Source organism: Macaca thibetana, chromosome 7 (assembly GCF_024542745.1).
Source record: "Macaca thibetana thibetana isolate TM-01 chromosome 7, ASM2454274v1, whole genome shotgun sequence".
Classification (NCBI taxonomy): Eukaryota; Metazoa; Chordata; class Mammalia; order Primates; family Cercopithecidae; genus Macaca; species Macaca thibetana.
The window spans coordinates 112205772-112227773 of NC_065584.1; the positions used below are offsets into that span (position 1 = coordinate 112205772).

The 22002-nt window shown below is 49.6% G+C and overlaps 1 long non-coding RNA gene and 16 other non-coding genes across 66 annotated transcripts in view; all 17 read right to left on the bottom strand.

Annotated features, from left to right (window-relative positions):
* The window catches only part of LOC126958881 (uncharacterized), a 90090-nt gene that overhangs the window by 36237 nt on the left and 31851 nt on the right, over positions 1 to 22002 (bottom strand). For 34 of the 50 annotated variants that reach the window (XR_007727362.1, XR_007727361.1, XR_007727354.1 and 31 more), the window contains 13 exons: positions 19491 to 19621; positions 18644 to 18911; positions 16841 to 16972; positions 15732 to 15865; positions 13739 to 13872; positions 12633 to 12766; positions 11485 to 11614; positions 9286 to 9402; positions 8465 to 8598; positions 6686 to 6812; positions 5546 to 5678; positions 4413 to 4545; positions 3271 to 3402 (listed from right to left, as the gene is read on the bottom strand). This is a non-coding gene — a long non-coding RNA (uncharacterized LOC126958881). Of the gene's footprint in view, positions 1 to 2134; positions 2267 to 3270; positions 3403 to 4412; positions 4546 to 5545; positions 5679 to 6685; positions 6813 to 8464; positions 8599 to 9285; positions 9403 to 11484; positions 11615 to 12632; positions 12767 to 13738; positions 13873 to 15731; positions 15866 to 16840; positions 16973 to 18643; positions 18912 to 19490; positions 19622 to 22002 lie in introns of all 50 variants that reach the window. The other 16 variants (XR_007727390.1, XR_007727388.1, XR_007727384.1 and 13 more) reach the window with 11 other exon arrangements.
* Positions 848 to 939, bottom strand: LOC126960322 (small nucleolar RNA SNORD116). The gene has a single exon (XR_007727885.1). It is a non-coding gene; the product is annotated as a small nucleolar RNA SNORD116 (small nucleolar RNA).
* LOC126960323 (small nucleolar RNA SNORD116) lies at positions 1981 to 2072 on the bottom strand. The gene has a single exon (XR_007727886.1). It is a non-coding gene; the product is annotated as a small nucleolar RNA SNORD116 (small nucleolar RNA).
* LOC126960324 (small nucleolar RNA SNORD116) lies at positions 3117 to 3208 on the bottom strand. Its single transcript, XR_007727887.1, has one exon. It is a non-coding gene; the product is annotated as a small nucleolar RNA SNORD116 (small nucleolar RNA).
* LOC126960325 (small nucleolar RNA SNORD116) lies at positions 4259 to 4350 on the bottom strand. The gene has a single exon (XR_007727888.1). It is a non-coding gene; the product is annotated as a small nucleolar RNA SNORD116 (small nucleolar RNA).
* Positions 5392 to 5483, bottom strand: LOC126960328 (small nucleolar RNA SNORD116). The gene has a single exon (XR_007727890.1). It is a non-coding gene; the product is annotated as a small nucleolar RNA SNORD116 (small nucleolar RNA).
* Positions 6532 to 6623, bottom strand: LOC126960335 (small nucleolar RNA SNORD116). Its single transcript, XR_007727897.1, has one exon. It is a non-coding gene; the product is annotated as a small nucleolar RNA SNORD116 (small nucleolar RNA).
* On the bottom strand, positions 8313 to 8404 carry LOC126960329 (small nucleolar RNA SNORD116). Its single transcript, XR_007727891.1, has one exon. It is a non-coding gene; the product is annotated as a small nucleolar RNA SNORD116 (small nucleolar RNA).
* LOC126960334 (small nucleolar RNA SNORD116) lies at positions 9133 to 9224 on the bottom strand. The gene has a single exon (XR_007727896.1). It is a non-coding gene; the product is annotated as a small nucleolar RNA SNORD116 (small nucleolar RNA).
* LOC126960330 (small nucleolar RNA SNORD116) lies at positions 11331 to 11422 on the bottom strand. The gene has a single exon (XR_007727892.1). It is a non-coding gene; the product is annotated as a small nucleolar RNA SNORD116 (small nucleolar RNA).
* On the bottom strand, positions 12479 to 12570 carry LOC126960332 (small nucleolar RNA SNORD116). Its single transcript, XR_007727894.1, has one exon. It is a non-coding gene; the product is annotated as a small nucleolar RNA SNORD116 (small nucleolar RNA).
* On the bottom strand, positions 13581 to 13676 carry LOC126960352 (small nucleolar RNA SNORD116). Its single transcript, XR_007727914.1, has one exon. It is a non-coding gene; the product is annotated as a small nucleolar RNA SNORD116 (small nucleolar RNA).
* On the bottom strand, positions 15582 to 15671 carry LOC126960337 (small nucleolar RNA SNORD116). The gene has a single exon (XR_007727899.1). It is a non-coding gene; the product is annotated as a small nucleolar RNA SNORD116 (small nucleolar RNA).
* Positions 16687 to 16778, bottom strand: LOC126960350 (small nucleolar RNA SNORD116). Its single transcript, XR_007727912.1, has one exon. It is a non-coding gene; the product is annotated as a small nucleolar RNA SNORD116 (small nucleolar RNA).
* Positions 18489 to 18581, bottom strand: LOC126960351 (small nucleolar RNA SNORD116). Its single transcript, XR_007727913.1, has one exon. It is a non-coding gene; the product is annotated as a small nucleolar RNA SNORD116 (small nucleolar RNA).
* On the bottom strand, positions 19159 to 19253 carry LOC126960342 (small nucleolar RNA SNORD116). Its single transcript, XR_007727904.1, has one exon. It is a non-coding gene; the product is annotated as a small nucleolar RNA SNORD116 (small nucleolar RNA).
* Positions 21846 to 21940, bottom strand: LOC126960340 (small nucleolar RNA SNORD116). The gene has a single exon (XR_007727902.1). It is a non-coding gene; the product is annotated as a small nucleolar RNA SNORD116 (small nucleolar RNA).

Consider the following 22002-nt stretch of genomic DNA (forward strand, 5'->3'; position numbering starts at 1 on the left):
GGTGTAGAGGAAACACGAGCATGCTTCAGAAAGGCAGACAGGTACACAGGTGACAAGGGCCATGTCATTCAGCCCCCTGCGATACATCTGGAATCTGCCTGTCTCTGGCTTCAACTCTTTACGGACACAGAAATGCAAGTACATGGGGATGCATGTCTGGGTCCAGGGTGCCCTTATAGCATCATCCTGCTAAAGAGCACTAATGTTGAGCATCCCTCTCAACACCATTGCTTTCACACCTGCAATGCACCTCACAATAGCCTCGGGGCCATGCAATCCTAATGGGAAGGCTTTGACCTACACCGGGATCAGGATAAGCCAGAGCCTCACTGCCTATCAGACTCAGCTTGGAGTGGGAGCCTACGTGTTCATGCCACATGCATGTGCTCACAACACATGGGATACAACATGGGCACACCGGCCTGAATGCTACGCCTGCTGACCACAACTTCCCTGTCCTCGGTGAAGGATGAAATGAGCAGAAAAACAATAAAAGTCTGGCACTATGCTCTCTTTTCTCAAGTGCAATCACCTGTCTTCCTCCAAGGACCATGGAAACCCAGAGCCAGGACCCAAGGACAAACTGCCATGCAGAGGCAGGCTGCAAGCTAACACTTCCTGGGCAACCTGCACATTCACCTGCTCCTGCAGACAGCATGTGTGGTACCCTGGCCTCACAGAGTCCTTCAGACAAGGAATGTCCTGTGTACCTAGCCTCCACTCCCCTGCCAATCTCTGTTACCCAAATGAGACCCCATCCTAACCCTGGATGGACTCCCTTGGTACAACGGGCATCATCAAATGAAATTTGTCCCTCTCTCTCTAGCCCCTGTAACAGCAACGTGCTGGACCTCAGTTCGACGAGGATGACGGTATAGAGTTTTCACTCATTTTGTTCAGCTTTCCAAGGAATGTATATATGGAAGTCATCATCGATCCAAGCACAGATTTAATCCCTGGAAATGAAGAAACTCAGAGCGCTTTGGGATGGAATCACTTACATTAAGGAAGGTTTCAACAGCCTCTGAAGGAGTCCACATCATGTGTGTCCAGGGGCTTCCTGCCATCTCCAAGGATCATATGATGTGACAATCATTCCTCAAGATACAACCTGCCTTGACGCCAACACCACCTGCAAAGTGCAGAGGAAACACAGGCGTGCTTCAGAAAGGCAGACAGGTGCACAGGTCACAGGGCCATGTAATCCAGTGTCCTGGGGTACATCTGCTATCTGCCATTTTTCTCTGGCCTCCCTTGTTTATGGACACAAAATGCACGGATGTGGGGATGCTCATCTCGGGGCTGGAGGCCCCTGCAATGCACCATGCTGCTAAAGAGCACTGACATTGACCATACCTCTCAACATCACTGCCTCAATGCTTGTCATGCCACTCACAAAAGCTTTGGGACCATGAACCCCTAAGGAGGAAGGCTTTAACCTCTATCGGGTTTAGGAGAAGCCAGAGGGCCCTTGGGTATCAGAACCAGCTTGGAGCAGGAGCTCACCTGTTCATGCGAAATACATGTCCCCAAATCACATGGGATATAACACAGGCACACAGCCTATGCCCGGTGACCAAAACTCTAATGTCCTCAACCAAGGACAAAGTTAGCCAACAAATGACAAAGATGTGGCCTTGTACCCTCCTCCCAACTAGACAGATCTGTTTCTTCCAGGGGACCTGAGAACCCAGAACAAGGACTCAAGAACAAACTGGCAATCAGAGGCGGGTTACCAGCTAACTCTTGCTAGGCCACATGGACGTTCATCCAGTCTTGCAGACAATGCATGTGTTACCCACGCTCACTGACAAAGTCCTTCAAACAAGAAATTTCCTATGCCTGGGAGCCACCACTCTCCTGTGACCCCATTCAACCATAAAAGACCCCATACTAAGGCCAAACAGAACCCTTGGTATAACCCATGTCAACAAATGGATGTTCGCCCTGTCTGTCTAGTTCCTGCTAGAGTAATGTGCTGGACCTCAGTTCGACGAGGATGACGGTATAGAGTTTTCACTCATTTTGTTCAGCTTTCCAAGGAATGTATATATGGAAGTCATCATCGATCCAAGCACAGATTTAATCCCTGGAAATGAAGAAACTCAGAGCGCTTTGGGATGGAATCACTTACATTAAGGAAGGTTTCAACAGCCTCTGAAAGAGTCCACATCATGTGTGTCCAGAGGCTTCCTGCCATCTCCAAGGATCATATGATGTGACAATCATTCCTCAAGATACGAGCCTGCCTTGACGCCAACACCACCTGCAAAGTGCAGAGGAAACACAGGCGTGCTTCAGAAAGGCAGACAGGTGCACAGGTCACAGGGCCATGTAATCCAGTGTCCTGGGGTACATCTGCTACCTGCCATCTGCCTTTCTCTGGCCTCCCTTGTTTATGGACACAAAATGCACGGATGTGGGGATGCTCATCTCGGGGCTGGAGGCCCCTGCAGTGCACCATGCTGCTAAAGAGCACTGACATTGACCATACCTCTCAACATCACTGCTTCAATGCCTGCCATGCCACTCACAAAAGCTTTGGGACCATGAACCCCTAAGGAGGAAGGCATTAACATCTATCGGGTTTAGGAGAAGCCAGAGGGCCCTTGGGTATCAGAACCAGCTTGGAGCAGGAGCTCACCTGTTCATGCGAAATACATGTCCCCAAATCACATGGGATATAACACAGGCACACAGGCACATAGGCTATGCCCGGTGACCAAAACTCTAATGTCCTCAACCAAGGACAAAGTTAGCCAACAAATGACAAAGATGTGGCCTTGTACCTCCTCCCAACTAAACAGATGTGTTTCTTCCAGGGGACCTGAGAACCCAGAGCAAGGACTCAAGACCAAACTGGCAACCAGAGTAGGCTGCCAGCTAACTCTTGCTAGGCCACATGGACATTCACTTAGTCCTACAGACAATGCATGTGTTACCCACCCTCAAAGTCCTTCAAACAAGAAATTTCCTCTGTGTGAGAGCCACCACTCCTGTGACCCCATTCACCCATAAAAGACCCCATCCTAAGCCTGAACAGACCCCTTGGTATAACCCATGTCAACAAACGGATGTTGGCCCTGTCTGTCTAGTCCCTGCTGGAGTAATGTGCTGGACCTCAGTTCGACGAGGATGACGGTATAGAGTTTTCACTCATTTTGTTCAGCTTTCCAAGGAATGTATATATGGAAGTCATCATCGATCCAAGCACAGGTTTCATCCCTGCAAATGAAGAAACTCAGAGTGCTTTGGGACGGAATCACTCACATTAAGGAAGGTTTCAACAGCCTCTGAAGGAGTCCACATCATGTGTGTCCAGGGGCTTCCTGCCATCTCCAAGGATCATACGAGGTGACAATCATTCCTCATGATACAAGCCTGCCTTGACACCAACACCACCTGCGAAGTACAGAGGAAACACAGGCGTGCTTCAGAAAGGCAGACAGGTGCACAGGTCACAGGGCCATGTTATCCAGTGTCCTGGGATACATCTGCTATCTGCTATCTGCCTTTATGTGGCCTCCCTTGTTCATGGACGCAAAATGCACGGATGTGGGGATGCTCATCTCGGGGCTGGAGGCCCCTGCAGTGCACCATGCTGCTAAAGAGCACTGACATTGACCATACCTCTCAACATCACTGCTTCAATACCAGCCATGCCACTCACAAAAGCTTTGGGACCATGAACCCCTAAGGAGGAAGGCTTTAACCTCTATCGGGTTGAGGAGAAGTCAGAGGCCCCTTGGGTATCAGAACCAGCTTGGAGCAGGAGCTCACCTGTTCGTGCGAAATACATGTCCCCAAATCACATGGGATATAACACAGGCACACAGGCACATAGGCTATGCCCGGTGACCAAAACTCTAATGTCCTCAACCAAGGACAAAGTTTGCCAACAAATGACAAAGATGTGGCCTTGTACCTCCTCCCAACTAGACAGATGTGTTTCTTCCAGGGGACCTGAGAACCCAGAGCAAGGACTCAAGACCAAACTGGCAACCAGAGTAGGCTGCCAGCTAACTCTTGCTAGGCCACATGGACATTCACTTAGTCCTACAGACAATGCATGTGTTACCCACCCTCACTGACGAAGTCCTTCAAACAAGAAATTTCCTCTGCGTGAGAGCCACCACTCCTGTGACCCCATTCACCCATAAAAGACCCCATCCTAAGCCTGAACAGACCCCTTGGTATAACCCATGTCAACAAACGGATGTTGGCTCTGTCTGTCTAGTCCCTGCTGGAGTAATGTGCTGGACCTCAGTTCGACGAGGATGACGGTATAGAGTTTTCACTCATTTTGTTCAGCTTTCCAAGGAATGTATATATGGAAGTCATCATCGATCCAAGCACAGGTTTCATCCCTGCAAATGAAGAAACTCAGAGTGCTTTGGGACGGAATCACTCACATTAAGGAAGGTTTCAACAGCCTCTGAAGGAGTCCACACCATGTGTGTCCAGGTGCTTCCTGCCATCTCCAAGGATCATACGAGATGACAATCATTCCTCATGATACAAGCCCGCCTTTTATGCCAACGCCACCTGCGAAGTGCAGAGGAAACACAGGCGTGCTTCAGAAAGGCAGACAGGTGCACAGGTCACAGGACCATGTTATCCAGTGCCCCGTGATACATCTGCTATTTGCCTGTCTCTGGCCTCCCCTGTTCACGGACGCAGAAATGCATGGACACGGGGATGCTCATCTCGGGGCTGGAGGCCCTCGGGGTGCACCACCCTGCTACAGAGCACTGACGTTGAGCATACCTCTCAACATCATTGCTTCAACACCTGCAATGGCACTCACAAAAGCCTTGGGACCACAAACCCCGAAAGAGGAAGACACTGACCTAAATCAGGTTTGGAATAACCCAGAGACTCCTTGCCTGACAGCCCCAGCTTGGAGCAGAAGACTGCCTGATCAGGCAACACACAAATCCTCATAACATACAGGATATGACATGGGCATGCGGCTAAGAGGCTATGCTGAGTGCCTGGAAATACAACGTCCGCCGCCAAGGACAAAATGAGCTAACAAATGAGAATGGTGTAGCCTTGTGCTCTCCCCACAACCAGAGGATCTGTCTTCCTCTGGGAATCTAGAGCTTGGACTCAAGAACAAACTTGGCCACCAGAGGCAGGCTACACACAAACTCTTCCCATGCCACCTGCCATTCACCTAGTCCTTCAGACAGTACGTTAGTTATCCCGCCCAGGGAGAAAGAAGTCCTTCAGACAAGCCATTTCCTGTGCATGGGAGCACCTACTTCTCTGTGACTTCCAACTGCCCAAAGGGACCCCATCCTAAGGCTGGATGGACCCATTGGTGCAACCCATATCAACAAACGAATGTTGGCTCTCTCTGTCTAGCCCCTATTGGAGTAATGTGCTGGACCTCAGTTCGACGAGGATGACGGTATAGAGTTTTCACTCATTTTGTTCAGCTTTCCAAGGAATGTATATATGGAAGTCATCATCGATCCACGCACAGTGTTTGTCCCTGTAAATGAGGAAAATCAGAGTGCGCTGGGAAAGAACTGCTTACATTCAGAAGGGATCCAACAACTTCCAAGGGAGTCTTTGCCATTGTGTCCAGGGGCTTCCTGGTATCTCCGCGGCTCACATGAGATAACAATTGTCCCTCGCCAACACGGGCCTGCCTTCCATGCCAGTGCTACCTGGGAGGTGTAGAGGAAACACGAGCATGCTTCAGAAAGGCAGACAGGTACACAGGTGACAAGGGCCATGTCATTCAGCCCCCTGCGATACATCTGGAATCTGCCTGTCTCTGGCTTCAACTCTTTACGGACACAGAAATGCAAGTACATGGGGATGCATGTCTGGGTCCAGGGTGCCCTTATAGCATCATCCTGCTAAAGAGCACTAATGTTGAGCATCCCTCTCAACACCATTGCTTTCACACCTGCAATGCACCTCACAATAGCCTCGGGGCCATGCAATCCTAATGGGAAGGCTTTGACCTACACCGGGATCAGGATAAGCCAGAGCCTCACTGCCTATCAGACTCAGCTTGGAGTGGGAGCCTACGTGTTCATGCCACATGCATGTGCTCACAACACATGGGATACAACATGGGCACACCGGCCTGAATGCTACGCCTGCTGACCACAACTTCCCTGTCCTCGGTGAAGGATGAAATGAGCAGAAAAACAATAAAAGTCTGGCACTATGCTCTCTTTTCTCAAGTGCAATCACCTGTCTTCCTCCAAGGACCATGGAAACCCAGAGCCAGGACCCAAGGACAAACTGCCATGCAGAGGCAGGCTGCAAGCTAACTCTTCCTGGGCAACCTGCACATTCACCTACTCCTGCAGACAGCATGTGTGGTACCCTGGCCTCACAGAGTCCTTCAGACAAGGAATGTCCTGTGTACCTAGCCTCCACTCCCCTGCCAATCTCTGTTACCCAAATGAGACCTCATCCTAACCCTGGATGGACTCCCTTGGTGCAATGGGCATCATCAAATGAAATTTGTCCCTCTCTCTCTAGCCCCTGTAACAGCAACGTGCTGGACCTCAGTTCGACGAGGATGACGGTATAGAGTTTTCACTCATTTTGTTCAGCTTTCCAAGGAATGTATATATGGAAGTCATCATCAATCCATGCACAGTCTTTGTCCCTGCGGAGGAGGAGTATCTGGAGCTTTTGAGAAATGGACACTTACCATCCTAAGGAATCCGCTAGCACCTTAAGGAGCCCATGCCACACATATCAAGGGGCTCCCTATCAATTCCAGGGATCTCCCAAGACCAAGATTGTCCTTCATGGCCTTCCTTCTATGCCCGCACCACCTGGAAAGTTCAGAGGAAAAACAGGTGTGCTTGAGAACAGCAGGCAGGTACATACGTTGCAAGGGCCATGCCATTCATCCCACTGTGATGTATCATGTATGTATCTCCCACGGGCAGCCCCTCTTGTTGGGACATGTGCATGGATGTAACCAGGCATGAAGCTATCAGGCACACACAAATTTTGAGGGCTCCATCCAGCTACAGAGCACCAAGCATAACAAACTCTCTCAACACCACTCATTTGCCACCTCTGAATCAAAAGTCCTGCTCTTGGCCATCAGAGAAGATGAAATCCATGAGGCTATTTCAATGAGGACAGTTTCAAGGAAAGCCTCTTCTTGAGCAAAGGGCAATTTTCCTTTGGCCTTGAAACACTTTCACCCCAGGCTCCTTTGACACTCTTCCCACTGAGAAACATGCTCAATCACAAATCAACCTCTACCTCATAGTTTTCCTCAAGGGTACAGCTCGGGGACCCAGAAGAGCATGAGACACACTGAATCCTACAGGGCTTCCAAGGCACTAAGACTGAGAACACCAAATATCTTAAGGCACTTGGCTGTGAACATGGCTATGGAGTCCAAAACCTATCCATCACTGGCCTACGGACACTAGCCCTGTCATATAATTCAAAGACAATTTCACAAAGACTTGTGTGAATTGTCACACACAACTAGGAGGAATTTGAAAATAACATCACGAGCCACTAAAGTATTTAAGCACAGAGACCTTGCTGGGTCACACTTCTGAGTACAAGTCACCAGGATATGGAAACCTACACACTCATCATCAGGCACCTCAAATGCACCAAGGAAAAGCCTCCTACAGAGGTTCCTGAACACAGACCTTCCACAAGTCAGTCTGCAGAGATGCAGGAGCACGTGGACCCACAATGACGTTCCCATCCCAGCACCCTGAGGTCATCATGAAATGGACCATGGGCACCCTACAATGCCCGAAAGAGACTCACAGTCATCACTCTGTGACCCAGACAGAAGGCTGTGCAGTACACACATGCACAGCTCTCTCCCCTTCCACTGCCAGCATGCTTCTGGGGCCATGAGATTTGGGTTTCCTCCTATGGACATACAGGTTCAATGTGGATACTCTATCTGGGCTCCTCTGCAGAAAGCAAATCAGTATTGCCACCCTCCTCACGACTGCCTGCCCTTGATGATACCCAAACACCATGGGAACTCCCATGTCTCCGACTTAGGATAAGAGTGAGCCGAAGAAGTGCCTGGGAACAACACTGTGCTATGTCCCCATGCAGAAGCCACTGTCTTCCTCGGGGGAGGGCAGGAGCCAAGGGGTATGAATCAAGGACACACACAGCCGCACAGAGGGAAGCGCTTCAACCAAGCTGTCTCTCAGCCACAGAAGTCCAAAATGCCCAGCTACTCCACTTCGCCCAAAGACGACCCCATCCCAAGCATTGATGCAGCCCGTGTCAACAAACGGATGTTGTCCCTCTCTCTAGCCCCTGATGAGCAGTGTGCTGGACCTCAGTTCGACGAGGATGACGGTATAGAGTTTTCACTCATTTTGTTCAGCTTTCCAAGGAATGTATATATGGAAGTCATCATCGATCCATGCACATTATTCATGCCCGAAAATGAGGAAAATCAGGACTTTAGAAAGTGGACACTTACATTCAGAAGGGATTCAACAGCCTCCAAAGGAGCCCGCACCACATGTGTCCAGAGTCCTCGTGGCATCTCCGAGGATCGCACAAGGCGAAGATTGTCCCTCGAAGATACCTCCTTTCCTTTCATGCCAACAGCACCTGGGAGGTGCAGAGGAAACACAAGTGTGCTTCAGAAAAGCAGACACATTCAGAGGTCATGAGGGCCGTGTCATCCGGCCCCCTATGGTATATCTGGTATCTGCCTGTCTTTGGCTTCCCTGTTTACAGATATAACCAGAACTGCAATGTCCTTGAACAATGATGAAAATGAGTGGAAAAAACAGCAAAGGTGTGGCGTTGTGCTCTCTTCCCAAGCACAAACACCTGTGTTTCCTCAAGGGAATGATGGAACCCAGAGCTAAGACTCAAGGACAAATACGGCCACCAGAGGCCGCCTACAGGCTAAGTCTTCCCATGCTACCTCCACGTTCACATAGTCCCGCAGACAGCGTGTGTGTTACCTTGCAGAGAGAAGTCCCTCAAACAATTTCCTGTTTATGAGAGATCCCACAACCCTGTGACTACCCCTTGCAGAAAGGGAGCGCCTTCTACAACTGAACAACCCCCTTGGTGCAACCTGCAGCAACAAATGAAACTTGGCGCTCAATGCAGCCCCTGTAAGAGCAATGTGCTGGACCTCAGTTCGACGAGGATGACGGTATAGAGTTTTCACTCATTTTGTTCAGCTTTCCAAGGAATGCATGTATGAAAGTCATCATCGATCCATGCACGTCTTCATGTCCACAAAGGAGTAATATTAGGGGGTTGTGGGGAACAGAAACTTACCAGCACCTGAAGAGGCCCACGCCACACGTGTCCTAGGACTCCCTGCCACCTCCAGTGATCTTCTAAGAGCAAGATCATCCATTGTCTCCACTGGCCTTCCTTCCATGCCCACACCACCTAGGAAGTACAGAGGCAACACGGGTGTGCTTGAGAAAGACAGGCATGCCATTCAACCCCCTGTGGGATATCCTATCGCTACTTCCCACGGGATACCCACTTGAGGATGTGTGCACAGGAGCACCAGGCAGGAAGGTCTGAGTCACACATACCTTTTGAGGGCACCATCAAGTTACAGAGTACTAAGTGTGAAGAACTCTGAACACCACTCATTTGATGCCCCGACTCAAAAGCCCTTCCCTTGGCTATCAGAGAAGCCACAGACCATAGAGATATCTGAATGCGGAGAGTTTTAGGGAACAAAAACTCTTCCTGTGCAGAGGGCAATTTTCCTTCAGCCTTGAAGCATTTTTACTGCAAGGATCTGTCAACACACTTCACATTCAAGAAACATGTTCAATCACAAATCAACCTCCACCTCGGGGTCTTTCCCACAGGTGCAGCCCAGGGGCCCAGAAAAGCACCAGACACACTGAATCCCACAGGGCTTCTAAGGTGCTGCAGCTGAGAACAGCATACATCTTAAGGCACTTGCATGCAAACATGACCGTGGAGTCCAAAACCGATCCATCACTGGTCTGTGAACACTAGCCCTGTCCTACCACAGGATGATTATTTCACAAACAAGTCTGTTGTGAAGAATTAGAAAGAATTTAAAAATAGTCTAACATCATGAGGCACTGAGGTATTTAAACACAGCGACCTTGCTGGATTGCTTTACTAAGTAGAAGTCACCATGATACGGGAGCTCACACACGTATCACCAGGCACCTGAGCCACATGGAAGTGTGTGAGCAATTCAGAGAAAAACGACATCAGCCTTTCCTGAGAAAACCATCCCCAAATCAACACAGGGAAACAGGGAGCAAACAACCTTTGCCAGCAGTATGCACAACATGTTGACCTGGGCTGATATCACCTCAAATTTTTTTTTTTTTTTTGAGACGGAATTTCGCTTTTTTGCCCAGGCTGGAGTGAAGTGGCCTGGTCTTGGCTCATTGCAACCTCTGCCCCCTGGGTTCAAGCAATTCTCCTGCCTCAGCCTCCCGAGTAGCTGGGATTATAGGCGCCCGTCACCACGCCCAGCTAATTTTTTTTTTTTATTTTTAATAGAAATGGGGTTTCGCCATGTTAGCCAGGCTGGTCTTGAACTCCTGACCTCAGGTGATCCACCCGCCTTGGCCTCCCAAAGTGCTAGGATTACAGGCATTAGCCACCACGCCCAGCCCCATTTCAAATTCTTAACGGAGACAAGCATTCTACAGAGGGCCTGAACACAAACCTGACAAACCAAGTCAGTCTGTGGAGTTGAGGGAACATGTGGATTCGCAATTACACTGCCATCCCAGCATCCCAAGGTCATCATAAATAAACCATATGCACCCTACAACACCCAAAAGAGGCTCACAGTCATCTCTCCACGACCCAGACAGAAGACTGTGGTAAATGCATGTGCAGCTCTCTCCCCTTCTAAGTACCAGGATCCTTCAGGGGCCATGCAGTTTGGGTTTCCTCCTAGGGACATACAAGTTCAACATGGATACGCTCTCTGGGCTCCTCTGCAGAAAGCAAATCAGCATCGCCATCCTCCTGAGGACTGCCTGCCCCTGATGTTATCCAAACACCATGGGAAGTCCTATGTGTCTGGCCAAGGATGAAAGTGAGTGCAAGAGGTGCCCAGGAATGACCTTGTGCTGTCCCCCACCGTGGAAGCAATAGTCTTCCTCTGAAGGTCAAGGGACCCAAGGGTACAAATCGCGGACACACCTGACTGCCTGCAACCAAGCTGTCTCTTAGTTACAAATGTCCAAAATTCCCAGCTACTCTCCTTTGCCAGAAAAAGACCCCATCCGAAGCCTTGGTGCAGCCTGTGTCAACAAATGGACATTGTTCCTCTCTCTTTTGAGCCCCTGATGGAGCAGTGTGCTGGACCTCAGTTCGACGAGGATGACGGTATAGAGTTTTCACTCATTTTGTTCAGCTTTCCAAGGAATGTATATATGGAAGTCATCATCGATCCACACACAATCTCCATCCCTGCAAATGAGGAAACTCAGGGTGCTTTGGAGTAGAATCACTTACATCCAGGAGGATTCCAACAGCCTCTGAAGGAGCGAACACTGTGTATTGTCCAGGGCTTCCTGCCATCTCCAAGGACCACACAAGACGATGATCATCCCTCATGACACAGGTTTGCCTTTTACACCATCACCTGCGAAGTGCACAGGACCAAGAAGCATGCTTCAGAAAGGCAGACAGGTGCACAGGTCACGAGGGCCATGCTATCTGCCCCCCTGTGGTTTATCTGGAATACGCCTGTCTCTGGCTTCCCTTGTTCTCACGTGAACCCAGAAATGTATGGACACAAGTATGCTCGTCTTGGGGATGGCGGCCCTTGGAGTGCATCATCCTGCTGAAGAGCACTAATGTTGAGCATCCTTCTCAACATCCTTGCTTCAACACCGGCAATGCCAGTCACAAAATCATCAAGGCCCCGCACCCCTAAAGAGAAAGTCATTGACCTCTATCTGGTTTGGGATAACCCAGAGCCTCACTGTCTATCAGCCCCAGTTTGGAGAGGAAGCCTACCTGTTCATGCCAAATACACATCCTCACAATGCACAGGATACAAAATGGGCACTGAGGCACAGAGGCTATGCCAGGTAAACACAACTCCAACATCCTCAGCCAAAGACAAAATGAGCCAACAAATGGCAAAGGTGTAGCCTTTTGCTCTCCCCGCAACCAGAAGGATCTGTCTTCCTCTGAGGGACTTTGGTACCCACAGCTTGAACTCAAGGACAAACTTGGCCACCCTATTATAGGCAGGCTACCAGTTAACCCTTCCCATGCAATCTGCCATTCACCTAGTCCTCCATATAGCGCGTGAGTTATCCGCCCTAGGACACAGAAGTCCTTCAAACAATGAATGTCTTGTGCATGGGAGCTCCTACTCCCCTGTGTCCACCATTCACCCAAAGAAACCCCATCCTAAGCCTGGATGGGACCCTTGGTGGAACCCATGTCAGTGAATGAATGTTGGCCCTCTCTGTCTAACCCGTTAGAGTAATGTGCTGGACCTCAGTTCGACGAGGATGACGGTATAGAGTTTTCACTCATTTTGTTCAGCTTTCCAAGGAATGTACATATGGAAGTCATCATCGATCCATGCACAATCTTTGTTTCTGCAAATGAGGAAAATCAGGGTGCAGTGGGAAGGAACTGCTTACATGCAGGAGGGATCCAACAGCCTCCAAAGAAGCCTACACCATGTGTGTCCAGGAGCTTCCTGGCATCTCTGAGAATAGCACGAGATGATGATTGTCCCTCACCAACATGGGCCTGGCCAATTCATCACGGCCACCTGGGAGGTGAAGAGGAAACATGGGTGTGCTTGAGAGAATCTGACGGATGTACAGTACACAAAGGCCATGTCTTCTGGTCCCCTGCAGTATATCTGGTTGATACCCAACTCTGATTTTACCTGATTTTGGACACAGAAATGCACGGACAAGGGCTCAGGTGCCCCTGTAGTGCATCAGCACACTAAAGAGCAGTGACACTGAGCATCCCTCTCAACATCCTTACGTCGACACCTATAATGTCACTCACTAAAGCTACGGGGCCATGCAATTTTAATGAGGAAGTCATTGACCGACACTGAGCTGGGGTTAAGCTAGAGACTCCTTGCCTATCAGGCCCAGCTTGCAGTAGGAACCTCTGTGTTCCTGCCATATGCATGTACTTACAATGAATGGGACACAACATGGGCACACTTGCCTGAAAGCTATGCCAAATGACTAGAACTCCACTGTTCTCAAACCAAGAATGAAAAAAAAAAAAAAAAAAGGCAAAAGTATGTCCTTGTTCTGTCTTCCCAAAGATAATCACTTGTCTTTCTCCAGGGGTTGTGGGAACCCAGAGCCAGGAGTGAAGGACAATCCTGGCCACCCAGAGGCAGGCTATAGGTTAACTCTCCCTGAGCAACCTGCACATTTGCCTAGTCCCACAGACTGCATGTGTGCTACCCCAGCCTCGTAGACGGAAGTCCAGTACACATAGCCTCAACTCCCCTGTGACTCTCCTTTGCCCAAACAGAATCCCTTCCTAAGCCTGGACAAACACTTCATGCATCAGGAATAAAAAAAAAATGAGAGTTGTCCCTCTCTAGCCCCGGTGGACCTCAGTTCAGCTAAGATGATAGTATAGAGTTCCCACTCATTTTGTTCAGCTTTCCATACAAGGAATGCATGTATGGAAGTCGTCATTGACGCATGCACAGTATTCATTCCTGTAAAGGAAGAACATTAGGGTCTTTTGAGAAATGAACACTTACCATATAAAGGGATCCACCGGCACCCGAAGGAGCCCATGCCACATGTGTCCAGGGGTTCCCTGCCATCTCCAGAGATTCCCCCAAGATGAAGTTCATCCCTGCAGCCTCTGTCTGTCTTTGCATGCCCATGCCACCTGGGAAGTGCAGAGCAAAAACAGGTGTGCTTGAGAAAGGCAGGCAGGTACACAGTTTGCAAGGGCCATGCCATTTATCCTGCTATGCTGCATTCCGTATCTACTTCCCATGGGCGACCTCTCTTTGGGGATGTGTGCATGGATATATCCAGGCACGAAGGTAGAAGACAAGCATGCATTTCAAGGGCACAGTCAAACTAGAAAACACTAAGCGTGAGGAACTCTCTGAAGACCACACTTTCACCACTCCTGACTCAAAAGCCATTCTCTCGGCCATCAGAGAAGACACCAGTCATGAGGATATTTCACTGGGGAGAGCTGCAGGGAAAAAGTGTTCCAGCACAAAGAGCAACTTTCCTTCGGCCTTGAAGCGTTTTTCCCATGGGCTCCTTCCACACACTTCGAATTGAGAAACACAATCACTAATCAACCTCCACCTCTGGGCCTTCCTCACAGGTGCAGCTCAGAGACCCGGAAAAGCATCAGACATGCTGAATCCTACAGGGCTTCTACGGTGCTGTCCCTGAGAACACCATACATATTAAGCCACTTGCCTGTGAACATGGCCACAGAGTACAAAAGCTCTCTGTCACTGGCCTGTGGATGACAGCCCTCATACAACTGGATGACTATTTTGCAAAGAAGGCTGTTGTGAAGAATTAGGAGGAATTTGAAAATAACCTAACATCACAAGACAATGGAGAATTTAAGTGCAGAGACCTTGACGGGTCACTTTTCTGAGTGGATGTTACCATGACACGGGAAGTGACACACTCTTACAACCTCAACTGCATTGAAGTGCCTGAGCAGTTCAGAAGCAGATGGCATCAGGCTCTCCTGAGCAAAACTTCCCCTCATCAATAGAGAGGGAGCAACAAGCCCTTCCAGCAGCATGTACAACCCTGGAAGGGTAGAAACCCTGGGCCAACATCTGCTCAAATGCCTAACACAGACAAGCATCCCACAGGGGGTCCTGAACACAGACCTCTCAATCCAAGTCAATCTGCGAAGTGGCAGGAGCACATGGACTTGAAATCTCATTCCCATCCCAACACCCTAAGGTCATCATGAAATGGACCATGGCACCCTACCATTCCCCAAAGCAGCTCACAGTCATTGCTTCACACCCACATGGAATGCTGTTTGTACATGCATGCACAGCCCTCTCCCCTTCCCACCACCAGTACATTTCAGGGACCACAGGACTTGGGTTTCCTCCTATGGACATACGAGTTTAACATGGATACTGTCCCTGGGCTCCTCTGCAGAAAGCAAATCAGCTCACCACCCACCTCATGGCTGCCTGCCCCTGATGCTACCCAAATACCTTGGGAACTCCCATGTCCTCGACTGAGGACGAAAGTAAGTGAAAGAAGTGTCCAGGAATGATGTGCTCTCTCCCCACAGGAAAGCAATGGTATTCCTGTGTGAGGGGGGAGGTGACGGATCAAAAGGGTATGAATCAAGGACACACGTAGCCATGCACAGGGAGGCTATTGGCTACTACTTCCTGTGCCGCCTGCAGCTTCAAGTTCTGCAGCTTCCTCTTAGAGGAAATTCCTTCAACCAAGTTGTCTCTTAGCTACAGAAGTCAGAAAAGCCCAACATTCGCGTTTGCCCAAAGAGGACCACATCCTAAGCCAGGGTGTAGGCCATGTCAACAAACAGATGTTGGCCCCTCTCCCTGCCCTCCAATGTAGCAGCGTGCTGGACCTCAGTTTGACGAGGATGACGGCATAGAGTTTTCACTCATTTTGTTCAGCTTTCCAAGGAATGTATGTGGAAGTCATCATCGATCCAGGCACAATCTTTGTTTCTGCAAATGAGGAAAATCAGGACTTTGGGAAGGACTTGCTTACATTCACGAAGGATCCAAAAGCCTCTGAAGGAGTCCATGCCACATGTGTCAAGGGGCTTCCTGGCATCTCCAAGGATCACATGAGAGGATGATCATCCCTCGCAGACACAGGCCCTCCTTCCATGCCAACACCACCTGGGAGGTACAGATGAAACATGGGCATGCTTGAGAAAGGCAGACATGTGCAGAGGTCATGAGGGACATGCCATCTGGCCCCCTGAAGTAATCTGCAATCTGCCTGTATCTGGCTTCATCTGTTTATGGACGCAGAAATGCATAGATACGGGAATGCACGTCTAGATCCTGGGAGCCCATGGAGTACGTAATCCCACTAGAGAGAACTGATGTCAAGTGTCCCTTTAAACACCCGTGCACAGCTGTAATGTTGATCACAAAACCCTCGGGGATCTGCACCCCTAATGAGGAAGCCTTTGACCTACACCAGATTTGAGATAAGCCAGAGACTCGTTGCCTATCAGCCCCAGCTTAGGGCAGGAGGCCAACTGTATGTCTTCATAACACACAGGATACAATAGAGCCACCTTGGCCTGGGTGTGTAGCATCCAGGTGACCACAAATCCATGTATGTAGACAGGGATAAAAATGAGGCAAAAGTGTGGCCTTTTCCTCTCTTCCCAATGAGAAGGACCTGCCTTCCTCCCAATGATGAGAGAACCAAAAACTAAGACTCAAGGACAAACTAGGGGGTGCAGAGCCTAAGTCCTTTGTGCCACCTGCACATTCACCTAGTCCTGAACACTGTGTATGTGCTACCCTGGCCTCACTAAGAGATATCTGTCACACAAGGACTCTCCTGTCCATGGGAGCTCCCACTCCCCTGGGGCTACCACTTGCCAAAAGAGAACCCCATCCTAAGCCTGGACAGACCCTTTGGTGCAACCCACGTCAATGAGAGAGGTGGAACTCTGTCTCTAGCCCCGTTGAAGCAGTGTGCTAGACGTCAGTTTGAAGAGGATGACGGTATAAAGTTTTCACTCATTTTGTTTAGCTTTCCAAGGAATGCATATGTGGAAGTCATCACTGATCCATGCACAGTCCTCACACCTGCAAAAATGGAACATTAGGATCTTTTGAAAAACCAATACTTACCGTCCTGAGGTGTCCACCAGCCTGAAGGAGACCATGACACACATGTTTACAGGCACTTCACCATCTCCAAAAATCTCCCAAGATGAAGATTGTCCCTTGTGGTCACTGGCCTTCCTTTCATACCAATGCCACCTAAGAAGTGCAGGAGCAAAACATGTGTGCTTGAGAAAGGCAGTGAGGTGCATAGGTGGCAAGGGTCATGTCATTTGTCCTGCTGTGGAGTAATCGGTATCTACCTCTCATGGGCTCCCCCTCTTTCTGCACACAAGCATGGGTTTGCCCAAACATGAAGGTAGGAGGCTGGCATGAGTTTTGAAGGCACCATCAACTAGAGAACACTAAGCATGAAGAACACTCTCAACACCACTCGTAACAACTCCAACTCAAAAACCCTCCTTTGGGCCATCAGACAAGACAAAGGCCATGGTGATACTTCAGTGGGGAGAGTTTGGAGGGGAAACCTCTTCCTATGCAAAGGTCAACTTTTCTTTGGCCTTGAGGCATTGTCACCTCTGGAGTCCTTCACACTCTTCCGATCCGGACACATGTAAAAATCACAAATCAACCTCTATGTGCACTACACAGGTACAGCTCAGGGACCCAGAGAAGCACCAGGCACTCTGAATCCTACATGACTTCTAAGGTGCTGCAGCTAAGAAAACCAGATCTTAAGGCACTTGCTTGTGAACATCACATCAGAGTACAAAACCTATCCATCATTGGCCTGTGGATGGTAGCGCTGTCCTACTACACAATAACTACTTCACAAAGACTGCTGTGAAGAATTAGGAGGAATTTAAAAACACCCTAATATCAGGAGACACTGAGGTATGTAAGTAAAGAGACCTTGACAGGTCACATTTCCGAGTAGAAATCACCACGACATGGGGAAGGACACACTCTTATAAACCCCCAATGCATCAAGATGTCTGAGTGGTTCAGAGGCAAATGACATCAGGCTCTCCCAAGCAAACCATCCTGAGGACACCATGAAATGGACGGTGGGCACCCTGCAATGTCCAAAAGAGCCTCACAGTCATCACTCCATGACCCACATGGAATGATGCCAGGTAAAGGCATTGTGCAGGCCTCTCCCTTTCCCACAGACACTACTCTTCTTGGGCCATGGAATTTGGAATTCTTCTCATAGATGTACAAGTTCACTGTGGAGAGCTTCTCCAGGCTCCTTTCCAGAGGGCAAATCAGCATCACCACTGGCTTTAAGAAGGCCACCCCTTGATGCTACCCAAACACCATAGGAAGTCCCATGTCCCCAACTGCAGATGAAAGAAAGCTGAAGAAGTGCTCAGGAATGGCACCGTGCTGTCTCCTCATGTGGAAGAAACTGTCTTCTTCTGGGGGGTGATGAACCCAAGAGGTATGAATCAAGGACAGACCCAGCCATGCAGAGGTGGGCAACTGGATACTGCCCTCCTCTGGCACCTGCAGGTTTACCTTCTCCTGCACACTGACAGGATGCTACCCCACCTTCTCACAGAGAAGTCCTTCAACAAACATATCTCTCAGCCAGGGGAGTACAAAATACTCAACTTCACTGAAAGTCAACTACATCCTAAGCTCTGGCACAGACCATGACAACAAACAGATGTTGGCCCCCTAAATCTAGGCCCTGATGGAGAAGCGTGCTGGACCTCAGTTTGATGAGGATGATGGTACTGAGTTTTCGCTCATTTTGTTCACCTTTCCAAAAAAAATGTATATATGGAAGCATCATCAATCTACACACAGTCTTTGTTCCTGCAAGTTAGGAAAATCAGAATGCTTTCAGAAGAAATCACTTACATTCAGGAGAAATCCAAAAGCCTCCAAAGGAGCCCACACCATGTGTATCCAGGGGCCTTATGGCATCTCAAAGATCACACAAGATGAAGACCATCTTTCTTGGACAAGGGCCTTCCTTCCATGCCAATGACACTGGGAAGGTGCAGAAGAAATGAGTGTGCTTCAGAAAGACAGGTTCACAGGTCAGGAAGGCCATGTCATCTAGACTCCTGTGGTATTTATGAAATCCGCTAGTCTACGGCTTCACATATTTGTGACCAGAACCTGGCTAAAAATCAATCACAAAACAAAAATGCAAAATGTAGCATTAAGTTGGTGAAACCAACTTGACAGAGTAACACTAGAAAAATTCATGGGCTACCCAAGCATGACTCTCAAATATATTTATGATAAAGAATTTTACTATGGTCAAAATGACCACAAAAATTGAATGCCAATGCCTGGGTGGTGAAGTATAATGTAATATGAGAAAGTTATGCGTGAACCACAATAAGCCCAAGTGGAGGCAACGTGCTGGACCTCAGTTCCGATGAGAACGACGGTATGAGTTCTCACTCATTTTGTTCAGCTTTTCCAAGGAATGTTTTTATGGGGGACTCATCATCGATCCAAGCACATTCAAAGAGCCTGTTTGACACCACAGGCTGGGTCGTGGGTGAGCCGATGACCTTAAAGACCTTCGGCACCCTGGGGAACCCAGAGCTGCGCCACTGAGCAAAAGGTACAGACCATCCACTCTAGGAGAGGAACTCACCATGCCATTAGCGGCCTACCAAAAAACCACTCATTGTGGATCTTGGAAATCCCAGACACCCTCACTAAGCACGAGGGACAGAGGAATGCTTACCGTCCTGAGCCACCCACCAGCACGGGGTGCACTGTGGATAACTGAAACCAGGACTCTGCGTGGCCTTCATTACTCAGGAGAATCAACTATCTTCCTTCCAGCAGGTGCCACGCCTCCCATGAAAACTGCACCTTAGTGTAAAGAAATCAAATGCACGCTTGAGAAATGGGCCCAGGTCCACTGGTCACCACTTCAATCCTATCCTTACCTGTGGGGACACTTGCATGCCTGCTTCTTCTTGGCCTAGACGATTGACCTCCATCTCCATGAATATATCTTACCTGTGTCACTCTGGACATATAGGAAGCGTGTGTGGCTGGAATGACCTCATGTGCCCATTGCTGCATGTATTTCCCTGTGGCTATGCACACATACACGTGTGTTTGTATTTCCCAACACTGCAATGGGTGGTTATAGTCTGCAGCTTCCAGACCTGATCCCCCCACAAACCAAAGGCTCAAGACCAAGGCCTTCAATCAGTAGGATGTGAACTCTGACCTCAAAGCCATGTGGAAATAGGCCTGAGGTCCCTTGTGTAACAGCCACCACACCCCTGGCGTGAGTACACGCTACTCCTCACAGGGCATCTGATGTTGGGACCAGACACTGTCTCTTGCTGCACTCCCAGGTAAGGCACATCTGGCAGAAAACCAACCAAAACCTGCGCTGGAAGGCACCTTCCCAACGGCCAGAATGTTGCACTGAAACACAGCGTCAAGGTCAGAGACAGTTTTCCCAGCCTAGCCAAACGACTTCAAGACATGGGCTTCCTCCACTTTGCTCAGTCCACGTACCCACACTGTGCCCTCAGGATGCCCGAAGAGAACGGCTGCTTCTCCAAGAGGACGTCCACGCCTGATGCCCCAAGGGCCAGGTGGACAGGACACACCACCTAACACTGTCCTTGCACTGGTTACCTCACATGGCTTCCCTGCACTGACCTCAGAGGCAACGTTCCATCATGCAGCCAGCTTGACTGCATTCCCACCCACCACATTCCTACCCAGACTCCCACCCACAACAATGCCTGCAAGTCAACACCACCTCAACACCACCACCAGGTGTAGATACACCTGGCTACCAAGTGAGCTACAAGCTACAGAACCACCAATCCTTTCCAATTTTGCTAAGCCAACCACAGCCTTTCAACGTAGCATGGCAGTCCTGGCTGCACTGTGACTTCAAACGGGCTATGGAAACTGAAACGCTTTGTCACCCCTAGGGCATAGCAGAATCCAACACTTGAATATCGCCATCATAGAGTGGTATGGTTGCATCCTAAGTCAAAAGGTTCTCTGTGGCAACACCCCTGGGATTGCACATATGTTGCCTGGAATCTGGAATACACAGAGACCTCCATGAACAGCCCCAAGTGTGACTACAGCCCACGGCAGAGGCCCGGGCCAGAGCCAGGGCCAGGGCACATTCCCTCTCGATGTCTTCGGGATAGAAGCTGCTTTCAAAGCAGGAAAGATAATCCAGAGCACTATTTGTTCACACGAGCTGGAGCAGGTGGGGCCACCCAGCAATGGCGGGCCAAGAAACTATTTCCAGGAAGATGTGCACAACAGTGGAACCCACTACTCTGCTGTGAAGACTAGAAATGACCAAGGGCTGCGTGCGCCAGCCTGATCCTCACGCTCACTGTGACCTGCCCTCCAAGACCCCTGCTGGCTGAACTGTCATCCACCAGAGAAATCCATGGAAAGCACATCACTGCCAAATGACAACCCCAGACCACTGATGACACACACGTCCACGAGAGCCCTCTACCATGTTTTCTCTGGAATACCTTCCCACCCAGGCCTCTGCCATCACACCACAAGCATCTCATAGCTCAGGAGGTAAAGAAATCCCTGCCGGGGAGGCCCTGTGACCAACCCTGGAAGGAGAGCCAAAGAGGCTTTGGCCATCTGCTGGGACACCCATTGCTCTGTGCTCTTCCCCACCACCCTGGAACTCCCTTGTCCTCAGGTAACTGGAAATCAAAACAAAGATCTGCCCGAGGCATGCACCTCATGCTCTCCTCGGCAAAAAAAACTAGGACCTGGTCCTCTGTTCGGTGACACCTGCCACGAGATCTGGGTCTCCGTTCCTGGGAGCTCACCAAGCTGAGGCCAGCTGCACACTCCCCGAGGCCTGCACAATTTCTGCACTCTTCCATAGCAGCCACACCATAACAAAGCAGACGATTCGCCCATGACTCTCTCACCCATCTACAACGCACTGAGGGAATGTTCCTAACCTCTGTGTGATGGGAGACTTTGGCCTGTGGATGCCCTTGGTGGTGGAACCTGTGAAAATCAGTGGAAGTTGTCCCTCACTCCTACAGTCCCCAGCAGAGACAAATGTGCTGGACCTCAGTTCCGATGAGAACGACGGTATGAGTTCTCACTCATTTTGTTCAGCTTTTCCAAGGAATGTTTTTTTGGGGGACTCATCATCGATCCAAGCACATTTGAAGAGGCAGGACATCTGACACCACAGGCTGGGCAGTGGGTGAGCCGACGAC